At 39.6% G+C, this 13,223-nt stretch overlaps 1 protein-coding gene across 5 annotated transcripts in view; it reads left to right on the top strand.

The window, feature by feature from the left end:
* The window catches only part of LOC129654576 (gamma-interferon-inducible protein 16-like), a 202,387-nt gene that overhangs the window by 119,915 nt on the left and 69,249 nt on the right, over nt 1-13,223 (top strand). For 3 of the 5 annotated variants that reach the window (XM_055583883.1, XM_055583885.1, XM_055583887.1), the window contains one exon: nt 11,327-11,451. The exons of the other annotated variants lie outside the window; for them this stretch is intronic. The gene's annotated coding sequence lies outside the window, so the exon portion shown is untranslated. The remainder of the gene's footprint in view (nt 1-11,326; nt 11,452-13,223) is intronic. 5 annotated transcript variants of the gene reach the window in all.

A 13,223-nucleotide genomic window follows, 5' to 3' on the forward strand; every position in this document is an offset into this window, starting at 1 on the left:
CATTTTCTGATGTTTCAGTAATGACTTAAATTGTTCTATCACAGTAACAAAAAGATAAAACAACTGGAGCTTAATGAAAGAAATAGTAAAATGTATATTTTTTATAGTCAGGTTGTTTTATCTTTTTTGCTAGCATAAGCGGCCTAGAACAAGAATAGCACTGAAAATAAATTAGACACACAAAATGAAAAGGTAGACCAAAATCCTCAATTTTGGAAAAATTATTTTAAAACTTTAAAACACCATAAACAATTGTAAAAGAGCTTCAGAGTGTGCCTAGTTAGCCATATCAAAAAAAAAAAAAATTCACTGAGAACACTTGATATCTTGAAATTAACTATTGCATAGATACACAAAACAATATTTATAAGCACATGTTTAAGATGCAGACATATAAAGGCACAATAAATACCTGTGTGCTTACCACCCAATTAATTTATGAAATGGAATATGATCATTATTTCCAAAGCCCCCATGTACCTCTGCAGTCTCATCCACTTTTCACTCCCCTGAAGCAACTACTCTTCTGAATTTAAGGTTTGTATCCCTTTGCTTTTAAGTTTTATACCAATAAATAATAATTGTTTAATGTGTACATTTTATGCTTTAAATACATGAAATATTATGTATATTATGTAACTTGCTAAGATTCTTTCATGTTATTATTTTAACTGTAGTTCACTTTTGAAGTTGTGTAATATTCCACTACATGAATACACAACAATTTATTCATCCATTTTACAGTTGGTCACTTTTGATTTCTTTACTTCTTTTTGTTTTTTCTTTTTGCTTGAACAAACAGTGCTCCTAAGAAGTTTATCTAGCATGGGGCATGCTGTATCATAGGATATATATATATCTTCAAAAATAATACTAATGCCACATTATGATCCAAACAACTTATACCTCTTTATGTTATTACAGTGAATAAATCTACTTTCCAGAGGACTTCCCTGGAGGTCCAGTGGTTAAGACTTCCAATGCAGGGAGTGTGGGTTTAATCCCTGGTTGGGGAACTAAAAGCCCCCCATACCGTGTGGCATGGCCAAAAACAACAAATAAATAAATGAATAATTTCAAAAAGACTGTAAAAATGAAAGTGTTAGTCGCTCAGTTGTGTCCACCTCTTTGCAACCCAAGGGACTGTAGCCCATCAGGCTCCTCTGTCCATGGAATTCTCGAGGCAAGAATACTGGAGTGGGTTGCCATTCCCTTCTCCAGGGGATTTTTCCAACCCAGGGGCTGAACTCATGTCTCTTGTGTCTCCCGCATTGGCAGGTGGATTCTTTACCACTAGTGCCACTTTCCATTTATCCATGTCGTCACTAATATTTGCGTTTGTCAGATTTCGACATTTGCTTTTCTGGTGGTGGTGCAGTAGCACCTCTGTGGCTTAAAATTTCATTTCTCTGGCTACCATTGATTAATGTAAGCACCTTTTGCACATATTAGTTTGCCAGTTGTGTTTCTTCACATAGAAAGTGCTGCTCTCACCTGTGCTCATAAATCTACTGGGTTGTTTGTTTATTTCTTATGGGTTTACAGAACTTTGACTGTTCTGGATTAAACTTCTGTTGGTTATATGGGCCTTTGTACATCTTCTCCAAGTTTTTAGCTTGTTTCCCCACTTTCTCTGATGTTTTAGTCAACAGAAGGTCTCAATTTTAATACAATGTACTTTGTCAACTTTTTCTCTCATGATTTTCATTCTGTACCTTTTACAACTCCTTCATAATGAATTTATTGTTACATGTGTTCTTCTTAGAGCTTTAATAATATTTTCTTTCTCATTTAAGTTTTCGATCCACTTGAAGCTGATTTATGTATAATGTTTTTTCATTTCATATGAAACTATGAGAATGAATATTAATGTAGTTCCTTCCTGTCAAATATACATTTATACATTTGATGTTTTCTCTATATATTCCAAGGCTTAAATTTATGAAAACTGACTTCAAAAATTTATTCTGCATATTTTTCTGGTTGTCTGATAGCTCAGTTGGTAAAGAATCTGCCTGCAATGCAGGAGACCCCGGTTCGATTCCTTGGTTTGGAAGATCCACTGGAGAAGGGATAGGCTACCTACTCCAGTATTCTTGGGCTTCCCTTGTGCCTCAGCTGGTAAAGAATCCTCCTGCAATGCAGAAGACCTGGGTTTGATCCCTGGGTTGGGAAGATCCCCTGGAGAAGGGAAAGGCTACCCACTCTAGTATTCTGGCCTGGAGAATTCTATGGATTATATTCCATGGGGTCGCAAACAGTCAGACACGACTGAGCAACTTTTAATTTCTTTTAGGCTGTGTAAGATATCTATTATGTTAACCAATAGATGTAACTTTTCCCTTGATTCTTTGTGCTTTCAACAAATCTAGTATTTTCTCTGCTTTCAAGTGAATGATAAAAAAGCTCTGCAGAATAGAATCCTGAGGCATGTCACTCCAGATTGTTCTTCCAACTGAATTCTGTTCACAAATCAAAATTCTAGAGATGCACCTTTTAAAGCAGCTACAAATCCACCAATAAATATTATCAACTTATTCTTTCCAGGTAATCTGTTGTTGTTATCATGGTTGTTCAGTTGCTAAGTCATGTCTGACTCTGCGACCCCATGTACTATAGCCCACCAGGCTTCTCAGTCCTCCATTATCTAAAGGAATTTCCTGAAATTCACGTCCATTGAATTGGTATTGCTATCTAAACAACTCATCTTCTGTCACCCGCTTCTTCTTTTGTCTCCAATCTTTTCCAGCATCAGGGTCTTTTCCAACAAGTCGACTCATCACATCAAGTGGTCAGAATACTGGGACTTCAGCTTCAGCAACAGTCCTTCCAATAAATATTCAGGGTTGATTTCCTTTAGGATTGACTGGTTTGATCTCCTTGCTATCCAAGGAACTCTCAAGAGTCTTTTCCAGTACCGCAATTTAAAAGTATTAATTCTTCAGTGCTCAGCCTTCTTCATGGTCCAACTCTTACATCTGTACATGACTACTGGAAAAACTATAGCTTTGACAATATGGACCTTTGTCAGCAAAGTGATATCTTTGCTTTTTAATACATTGTCTAGGTTTGTCGTCATTTTCTTTCCAAGGAGCAAGTGTCTTTTAATTAGCAAATATTAAATTCATTCACCCTCCCTAGAATCTAATGTGTCTGGCTACACACCTCCACAGACCCTGGGGAAATTTGAATATCCTTTAATATTATATATAGAAAGCAAAGAGGAACTAAAAAGCCTCTTGATGAAAGTGAAAGAGGAGAGTGAAAAAGCTGGCTTAAAACTCAACATTCAAAAAGTGAAGATCATGGCATCTAGTCCCATCACTTCATGGCAAATAGATGGGGAAACAATGCAAACAGTGATAGACTTTATTTTCTTGGGCTCCAAAATCACGGCAGATGGTGACTGCAGCCATGAAATTAAAAGACACTTACTCCTTGGAAGAAAAGCTATGAACAACCTAGACAGCATATTAAAGAGCAGAGATATTACTTTGCTGATAAAGGTCCATATGGACAAAGCTATGGTTTTTCCAGTAGTCATGTATGGATGTGAGAGTTGGACCATAAAGATGTTCGAGTGCCGAAGAATTGATGCTTTTGAACTGTGGCGTTGGAGAAGACTCTTGAGCGTCCCTTGGACTGGAAGAAGATCAAACTAGTCAATCCTAAAGAAAATCAGTCCTGAATATTCATTGGAAGGACTGATGCTGAAACTGAAGCTCCAATACTTTGTCCACTTGATGCAAAGAACTGACTCACTGGAAAAGACCCTGATTCTGGAAAAGATTGAAGGCAGAAGGAGAAGGGGATAATAGAGGAGGAGATGGTTGGATGGAGTCACCAACTCAATGGACATGAGTTTGAGAAAGCTCTAGGAGTTGGTGATGGACAGAGAGGCCTGACATGCTGAAGCAGTCCATGGGGTTGCAAACAGTCAGACATGACTGAGTGACTGAACTGAATGGAACTGATAGCCAAGGAGGTGAATTGAAATAACACGTTAGACCTTGTGGAATTATATATGCCATCAAGAATACTCCCTCTATTTGTAAATGTCATGAAGCTATGTGTGTGAGTGTATGTGTGTGTGTTAATGTCTTTCCAGTAATTTATTTATGCAGAAGCAAATTGATATTTGGTTAAAATTTTAGGCTCTAGAGAATGATTACCTAGGATCAAATTCTTACACCGTACTCATATCTTTGTAACCTCAGGAAAATAACCTATCCTCTTTACATCTTAGTATCTCAGTCTGGACATAGACACTGTGATTGTTCCTATCCTTAGGGTTGTGGTTGGGCCTGAAGAGCACAGGAACATGAAGATACATCTTTCCCCTCTCAGCTACTTGCACGGGCTGTGTTCTCACTCCTCATCCCCCCTTCACTGTGTTCTGCCCCTCCCTCAGATTAGAGCTTAAGCCTGCTTCAATCTGATAATGTGGGGTAGGCAGAGAGTGGGAGCCAATCTCTAATCTGTATGATTGTGGGGCATGTTTTGTGGGGTTTGACTCATGCCTAGTTAGGGCTAAAACTGTTACATGCCATCACAAACTCCAGCTGCACATATGTTCATGAAATTTGGTACTTGTATATATTATGTAGTATTTTTCAGATAGCACAGCATGGTGAACCATTTCCTATGTTATATTCTTCAATACCAGTCTGATGACTGGTCTCTTAGCTTTGTTCAGAAAATATTTTTGTATTTTACTGTTAAAACTGTGTTAGGATGAATAGTCATTTCTTTAGATCTTTAAAGATTCACATTTTTTATTTCTTAAGGTGAATTCTAGAAAGTGGATTGCTAGATTATAATTATTTGCTCTTTTTTGTCAAGAATCTTTAATTCATTGTAAAATAAAGACTGAACTAATTGTTGTGGCCTAACAATTTCACCTTTTAATTGTTTCCTTCCTCAATTTGAATGAAAGGAAAAGGGCTATCTTTAGGGTGAGCATCTGCAGACAAATCACCCTCTTTACTTCCTGTTATCTTGTGTAACATCAGGGATGCCATTCACTTTCTCTTCTTTGTGTCCTTGAAGCCACTCCATGACAGAACACTTTTATTTTTTTAATATAAATTTATTTATTTTAATTGGAGGTTAATCACTTTACAATATTGTATCGGTTTTGCCATACATCAACATGAATCTGCCACAGGTATACACATGTTTCCCATCCTGAACCCCCCCTCCCTCCTCCCTCCCCGTACCATCCCTCTGGGTCATCCCAGTGCACCAGCCCCAAGCATCCTGTATCCTGCATCGAACCTGGACTGGTGATTCGTTTCATATATGATATTATACATATTTCCATGCCATTCTCCGAAATCATCCCACCCTCACCCTCTCCCACAGAGTCCAAAAGACTGTTCTATACATCTGTGTCTCTTTTGCTGTCTTGCATACAGGGTTATCATTTCCATCTTTCTAAATTCCATATACATGTGTTAGTATACTGTATTGGTGTTTTTCTTTCTGACTTACTTCACTCTGTATAATAGGCTCCAGTTTCATCCACCTCATTAGAACTGATTCAAATGTATTCTTTTTAATGGCTGAGTAATACTCCATGTGTATATGTACCACAGCTTTCTTATCCATTCATCTGCTGATGGACATCTAGGTTGCTTCCATGTCCTGGCTATTATATACAGGGCTGCAATGAACATTGGGGTACACATGTCTCTTTCAATTCTGGTTTCCTCAGTGTGTATGCCCAGCAGTGGGATTGCTGGGTCATAAGGCAGTTCTATTTCCAGTTTTTAAGGAATCTCCACACTGTTCTCCATAGTGGCTGTATTAGTTTGCATTCCCACCAACAGTGTAAGAGGATTCCTTTTTCTCTACACCCTCTCCAGCATTTATTGCTTGTAGACTTTTGGATAGCAGCCATTCTGACTGGCATGAAATGGTACCTCATTGTGGTTTTGATTTGCATTTCTCTGATAATGAGTGATGTTGAGCATCTTTTCATGTGTTTGTTAGCCATCTGTGTGTCTTCTTTGGAGAAATGTCTATTTAGTTCTTTGGCCCATTTTTTGATTGGGTCATTTATTTTTCTGTAATTGCACTGCAGGTGTTGCTTGTATATTTTTGAGATTATTTGTTTGTCAGTTGTTTCATTTGCTATTATTTTCTCCCATTCTGAAGGCTGTCTTTTCACCTTGCTTATAGTTTCCTTTGTTGTGCAGAAGCTTTTAAGTTTAATTAGGTCCCACTTGTTTATTTTTGCTTTTATTTCCAATATTCTGGGAGGTGGGTCATAAAGGATCCTGCTGTGATTTATGTTGGAGAGTGTTTTGCCTATGTTCTCCTCTAGGAGTTTTATAGTTTCTGGTCTTACGTAAACACTAGTGAAAGAAATCAAAGAGGACATTAATAGATGGAGAAATATACCATGTTCATGCATCGGAAGAATCAACATAGTGAAAATGAGTATACTACACAAAGCAATCTATAGATTCAATGCAATCCCTATCAAGCTACCAACGGTATTTTTCACAGAGCTAGAACAAATAATTTCACAATTTGTATGGAAATACAAAAAACCTCGAATAGCCAAAGCAATCTTGAGAAAGAAGAATGGAACTGGAGGAATCAACCTGCCTGACTTCAGGCTCTACTACAAAGCCACAGTCATCAAGACAGTATGGTACTGGCACAAAGACAGAAATATAGATCAGTGGAACAAAATAGAAAGCCCAGAGATAAATCCACCCACCTATGGCCACCTTATCTTTGACAAAGGAGGCAAGAATATACAATGGATTAAAGACAATCTCTTTTACAAGTGGTGCTGGGAAAACTGGTCAACCACTTGTAAAAGAATGAAACTAGAACATTTTCTAACACCATACACAAAAATAAACTCAAAATTGATTAAAGATCTAAACGTAAGACAGAATACTTTTAGAGGTAACATCAGTTTAATTGGAGAAGGAAATGGCAGCCCACTCCACTGTTCTTGCCTGGAGAATCCCATGGACAGAGGAACTTGGCAGGCTACAGTCCATATGGTGTTGCAAGAGTTGGGCATGATTTAGTGACTAAACCACCAGCACAACCAGTTTAATGGTCACCTCTTAAAGAGGGTATTTTCAACAGAGAGGGACAAAGCCACTTTTGTTTTGGCAGTTACTGGCATTTGATGAACACACACACACACACACACATTTGCGCATCATTTATTGGATATCTCTTATACTTCACAGGGTTTCTCTGGTGGCTCAGACTATAAAGAATCTGCCTGCAATGCAGGAGACCTGGGTTTGATCCCTGTGTTGGGAAGATCCCCTGGAGGAGGGTGTGGCAATCCACCCCAGTACTCTTGCCTAGAGAATCCCCATGGACAGAGAAGCCTGGCGGGCTACAAGAAGTCAGACACAACTGAGCAACTAACACACACAAACACACACACACACTTATACTTCAGCCTCCTAAGTTACTTTCCAAATAAAAGGGTTTCTGGAGAGGAAAGCCTTGATCTGGTTACTTTGGTTCATGCTATCCAGGTTGCTCCAAAAATGGAGATAATCAGGATACAAGTAATGATTTTGTTTTATAAGTATATAATTTTATTCATGCTTCCCACCCTCAGGCATATATGATGGTACTGTAACTTGTGAATCTTTAAGGATCACAATTCTTCCTCTTCTTCCCTGATGGGATCAGTGAAAGGCTCGTAGTAATATGAAAAAGGAAAGATGGAACACAGGAAGGCATGCCATGAGAAGCATGTCACTGTGGATTGATTCTGCCCTGCTTTTTTCAGGGGTCACAACAACATATAGTATTAATCTGACTGAAGAAAAAATTTTCTATCCTCCTCACCCATGAGACCAAGAATGTCTGAATATAGAAACTTTAACCTCTATCCCATCATTCTTTTGTCTGTGTTATTTAAGTTACTTAATATTTTGTTAATTATTATTATTATTATTTTTACTGTCTTCCTAAGTTTAACATTTCTTTAGGACAACACAAACTAAGCTCTATAAGTTTAGCATTGGTGTTGAGGTTTCTCACTTAACAGTGATTTATCTTTTCTGATGACAGTCTGTATCTTTACTCTCATGTTTTCAATTAAAGAAGAGACTAAAACAGAAAGAAGGTCAATAAGAAGTTCCTGAATAACAGGGATCCCAGGAGGAGTTTGGGCTTGAGTCTTTGAGACTGAGACTGAGACACTTTATGCTAATGTAGTTAATTAGAGTGAGTTTCTCCTAGTGAAAAATTTTGTCATCAACTTAAAAGAGAATTTTACCCCAAAGTGGGATCAAAAGCTGTTGTCCCAATGGTTTTCTAAAGTTGAACCATGCCTAGCACATGTCTGATGTTGATACTGATCGAAAAAGACCTCTGTCTAATCAACATATCAGAACACTAGATGAGTAGCTCAAGGTCAAAACAAAAACAAAACTTTCAAACACAACCTTGTAAGAAAGACTAACTATTTTCACTATGAAGATTTTAGGTAAAATTTTGGCTTTGGTCTAAAGGGGTGAAAGAAAACATCTAATTAAGTCTTATTAGAGATTAAAATAAAAAACTGAAGGGCAGGGAATGTTTATGGTGTGATGACAATTACACAGTTATGAAATGTGAAATGGTCACACACTCTAGCAGCATATGACGACAGATTGATTGATTCCCAATTCACATATGACTTTTACCTCCTGGTGTTTTTCTGAACTATATATCCATATGCTTCGCTGATATATATCTTTACACTGCACTCTTGCATCTTATTTAAAGTGACAATGTTTCTGGTGAATTTGAGGTTCTTGCTTTGTCATGAAAGAATGCAGAGATGAAGTGATAGGTAAGAAGTGGATTTATATAGAGAGAAACACACTTCACAGACCGAGTGTAGGCTATCTCAGAAGGAGACAGAGTACAAGAGTCCTGAAATATGGGGTGGTTAGTTTTTACAGGCTGAGTAATCTCATAGACTAATAGGTGGGAGGATTATTCCAATTATTTTGGGAGAAGGGTTGGGGATTTTCAGGAATTGGGCTATAGCTCACTTTTTGACCTTTCATAGTTGGCCTCAGAACTGTCATGGTGGGAATCTACTGCCATCTTGGACCTAGTTGGTTCTAACCAGTCTTTGTCATGTCCTGTGTACCGGTGGCTCAGCAGTAAAGAATCCACCTGCCAATGCAGGAGGTGCAAGAGACACGGGTTCAGTTCCTGGGTTGGGAAGATCCTTTGGAGAAGGAAATGGCAACCCACTCCAGCATTCTTGCCAGGAAAATCACATGGACAGAACATCCTGACAGACTCCAGAGTTGGAGACACTTAGCAACTAAGCAACAACAACAGCAACAACAACAACAATGGCTATGTCATTCTTTTAAAGGTTGTGCACTAACCCCTTCCCTTCTGTTTCAACAGTATCTGTGAATATCACTGACGCTGAGTTGAGTATTGTCTTAGGTTGGGGGTTCCCTGAGAAAGATTCTGAGATTTGCCTGCAGGAGGCTTGTGCAAGGATGTTCTTGTAACTGAGCAGGACACTATGGGGCCTCCCTAGAACAAGCCTTGCCCCAATATCCTCTGCTTTAGCTCCTCTATTTAGTACCCAGATAATGGTATTTGAGGCACATTTCCTGAGCTGTTTTGCAGATGTGAAATCCCCTCTCCTCTCACAAATGGAAGATGTTAACTGCTCGATGGCCATAAGCACATAGCCCTAGGCCTTCTGGAGCCTAAGACCTGATAATGTTACCCACGTGACACAACCTGCTACCCCATCAGCCAGTTAGAGAACTGTGCACAAGCTGATCACATACTCTCCAAACCCCACCCCACCCCCCAGCTTTTAAAAGTGCTTTGTGGAAACCCTTGGGGAGTTCAGGACCTTTTAGAATAAGAGCCACCTTGTCTCTTTACATGGCCCTGCAATAAGCTTTTCTCTGCTCCAAACTGATGTATCAGTTTGTCTGGCCTCACTTTGCTTTGCACATGGAGCCAGCCGAGGAGCCTGTGCCTATAGAAGGTTGATCCCAGGCTGGTGGACTCCCTTCTCTGAGCCCCCAGCAGCAGCCAGAGTACATCTGGTTCTGAGGATTTTAGAAGGACTATCCCTGACAGGTGCTGGCTGCCCATGGCATGAGGTTGTTTGGAGCTGAGAAACATCTGGAGCCGTGGTCCACATTTGGTATTGTTGGGTGAGTTGCTCTGTTGCAGCAAAAATCTAAATGAAGCTTTTTCTCTCTTGAGAACTAGAAAAGTAAGGGGAACAGTGAACAGGCTAGAGAAGAAACATAATCAAGCCTGAAAGGGTTAATCCCTTCTAGTTTCATTTTAACCGTTGCTAATCTGTGGTGTCTGCAACTAGATTTGTCCTTCATGAAGCTAAACTATCACCTCCTCCTAATACTATGTCAACTGTATCTTGCACCTGGTGTTTGCTCTCCTTTCTCTCTCTTGTAGCAATTCACCCCCTATAACTGTTTGCATTTCAGAAATAAGGTCTCGGTCTCAGGCTCTTAACCCAGAGACAAACAGACCCAGTTACTGGGCTGCCAGATGCCAGTTGTGACTGTTTTGAAATAAGGCAGGAAAAGGAAGAATACAAGAACTTCATTACTTTGAGCTATATGATCTGCCTTAGACCACAAGACCCAGGATACATAACATCTCTCAATGCCCCTAGGAAGTGGGCATAGTTTTTGAGTCACTAGCCTGTTTTGTTCTCTCCCCTTGCTCAGGAGACAGAATAAAAGCCACTTTTTCAATCTCCTCCAAATCTGTCTCTGCATTTCTATTTGACATTGGGCAGGGAGCCAAGATTTTGGCACCAGCTCTGGCTTGCACAGGCTGGGGATTCTCTGCACTCCATTTGGGAGGCTTCCTTTGCAGTGAGTGAGTCACTCCTTCCACTCTTTTGAGAGCTGGGCCGATTTATTTGGAGGCCTCCCTCTGGGAGTGGAAATGGGCATTCTAGACTACACCTTCTCTGATTTTCTGTCTGTGTCAGCATCGCTTAGTTGTTGTTTGTGTTTTCCTGTGTTGGGGTGGAGACCTCCATTTGCTTGAGGGTATGTCACTCTCCTGAGTACAACCAGGAACAATTTCCCCTCTCAATTTGGGCTCTCCCTCTATGAGACTAGCCAGTTTGTTGATTGGGGTACCCTGTTGGAGAGGGAAACTGTTGCAGGACTCTACTCATTTTGAGAACTGATTCATTTGCTTCTGTTTTGTGTGCATTTATGTTGGAATTTGTATTTTTAATTGCTATTTGCTTGATATTTAATAATACTGGTCATGAATAATTAAGTGTGGATGATCAGAGCTCTGTTCCATCTTACAGTCCCCTGGAGTACTTTTGAAAAACTGAGAGATCTTTAGCTGTGTTCACTAAATGAAAGAAAATACGTCAACACTCCCTGAGATCTGGAGAGTAAAGTCCCCTGATGGCTCTGCTATTTTATCGAGGTGTGCCTTTTGCAATTGCTTTTATCTTGGGGGTATATGTATGTATATGTGAATAGTGTCTTGGTACCTATGTCCAAATCCCTTCCTGATTTGCTTCAAGGGGGGCAAACTAATGTGAGAGGATGATATGTACTATTTTTTGTCTATTACTGTTATTTGTTTGTTTGAACTGAGATGGATATTTGGGAATGGAAAAAAAGAAAGTTCCCTGAAAATAGCCCAAGATGATTAGGTTTTGTATAAGCAGATACAAGAGAAATTTGAGATGTAAATGATCTACCTGGGTTCTCTGGAGCTCATTTAATCAATCTGAGTTGCTTGGACTTGAAGAGTATCTATGGCAAATTTGTTAGCAAGAAACATAACTTGGTATGATGAAATTTTTGTGAGTGAACTAAATGCAAATGTGATAAGAGCTTTTAGGTAAACTCTATAGTAATAATTATGTTCTGAAAATTATCTAAAAGAGTCTCTTGATTTTGATAACAGTTATTTGCCTCTTGGTTTTCACTAAAGTTCCCTGGAGACGGAAATGGCAGCTCATTCCAGTACTCTTGCCTGGAAAATCCTGTGGATGGAGGAGCCTGGTAGGCTACAATCCATGGGGTTTCCAAGAGTTGGACAAAACTGAGCGACTTCACTTTCATTTTCACTTTTCACTAAAGTTAAGGTTTTTAATAGTTAGGGATTTTCATTTAAATATGTAATTAAAGTTACTGAAAATAATAAAAATATTTCACTACACAGTAGGAAATTGGGATATATGTTTTGAGTAAAAAGGAGTTGTGTGCATGGTCAGGCTGAGACTAGATTAAACTTAATTGGTCAAATGGATTCTGTTATTAAAATTAGACTGGTGAAGAACTAGATCTGGTTTCTCTTTGCTAAGAGAACAAGTGTACAAGAATGCTGCTTTTGATAATAGATTGTGTGAACTTTCTTGCCTTTAACTGATTTCTGTCTGCTCAGTCACTTCAGTCCGACTCTTTGTGACCCCATGGACTGTAGCCCACCAGGCTCCTCCATCCGTGGGATTTCCCAGGCAAGAATACTGGAGTGGGTTGCCACGCCCTTCTCCAGGGGATCTTCCTGACCCAGGGATTGAACCTGTGACTCCTGTATCTCCTGGATTGCTGGCAGATTCTTCATCCACTGAATCACCAATGAGGGTTTAACTGATCTATATTTGTTTTTAAATATTCACAGTGACCTATGATTCTATCTGACCAAATGTTTTTTCTTTTTTAACTTTATGAAAAGTTTTGATGAAAAGTTGCTCAGTCATGTCTGACTCTTTGTGACCCCATGAACTCTACAGTCCATGAAATTTTCCAGGCCAGTATACTGGAGTGGGTAAGCCTTTCCCTTCTCCAGGGGATCTTCCCAACCCATGGGTCGAACCCAGGTCTCCCACATTGCAGGCGGATTTTTTACCAGCCGAGGCACAAGGGAAGCCCAAGAATACAGGAGTGGGTAGTCTATCCCTTCTCCAGTGGATCTTCCCAACTGAGGAATCGAACCAGGGTCTCCTGCATTGTAGGAGGATTCTTTACCAGCTGAGCTATGAGGGAACTTCCTATCAAATTCTAATTAAAGTTCTTTTGACCTCAGCTGCAGTGCAGGAGACCTGGCTTTGATCTCTGGGTTGGGAAGATCCCCTGGAGGAGGGCATGGCAACACCCTCCAGTATTCTTGCATGGAGAATCCCATGGATGGAGGAGCCTGGTGAGCTACAGTGCTGAGGGTTGCAAAGAGTCAGACATGACTGAGTG

The sequence above is a fragment of the Bubalus kerabau genome, chromosome 6 (assembly GCF_029407905.1).
Source record: "Bubalus kerabau isolate K-KA32 ecotype Philippines breed swamp buffalo chromosome 6, PCC_UOA_SB_1v2, whole genome shotgun sequence".
NCBI lineage: Eukaryota > Metazoa > Chordata > Mammalia > Artiodactyla > Bovidae > Bubalus > Bubalus kerabau.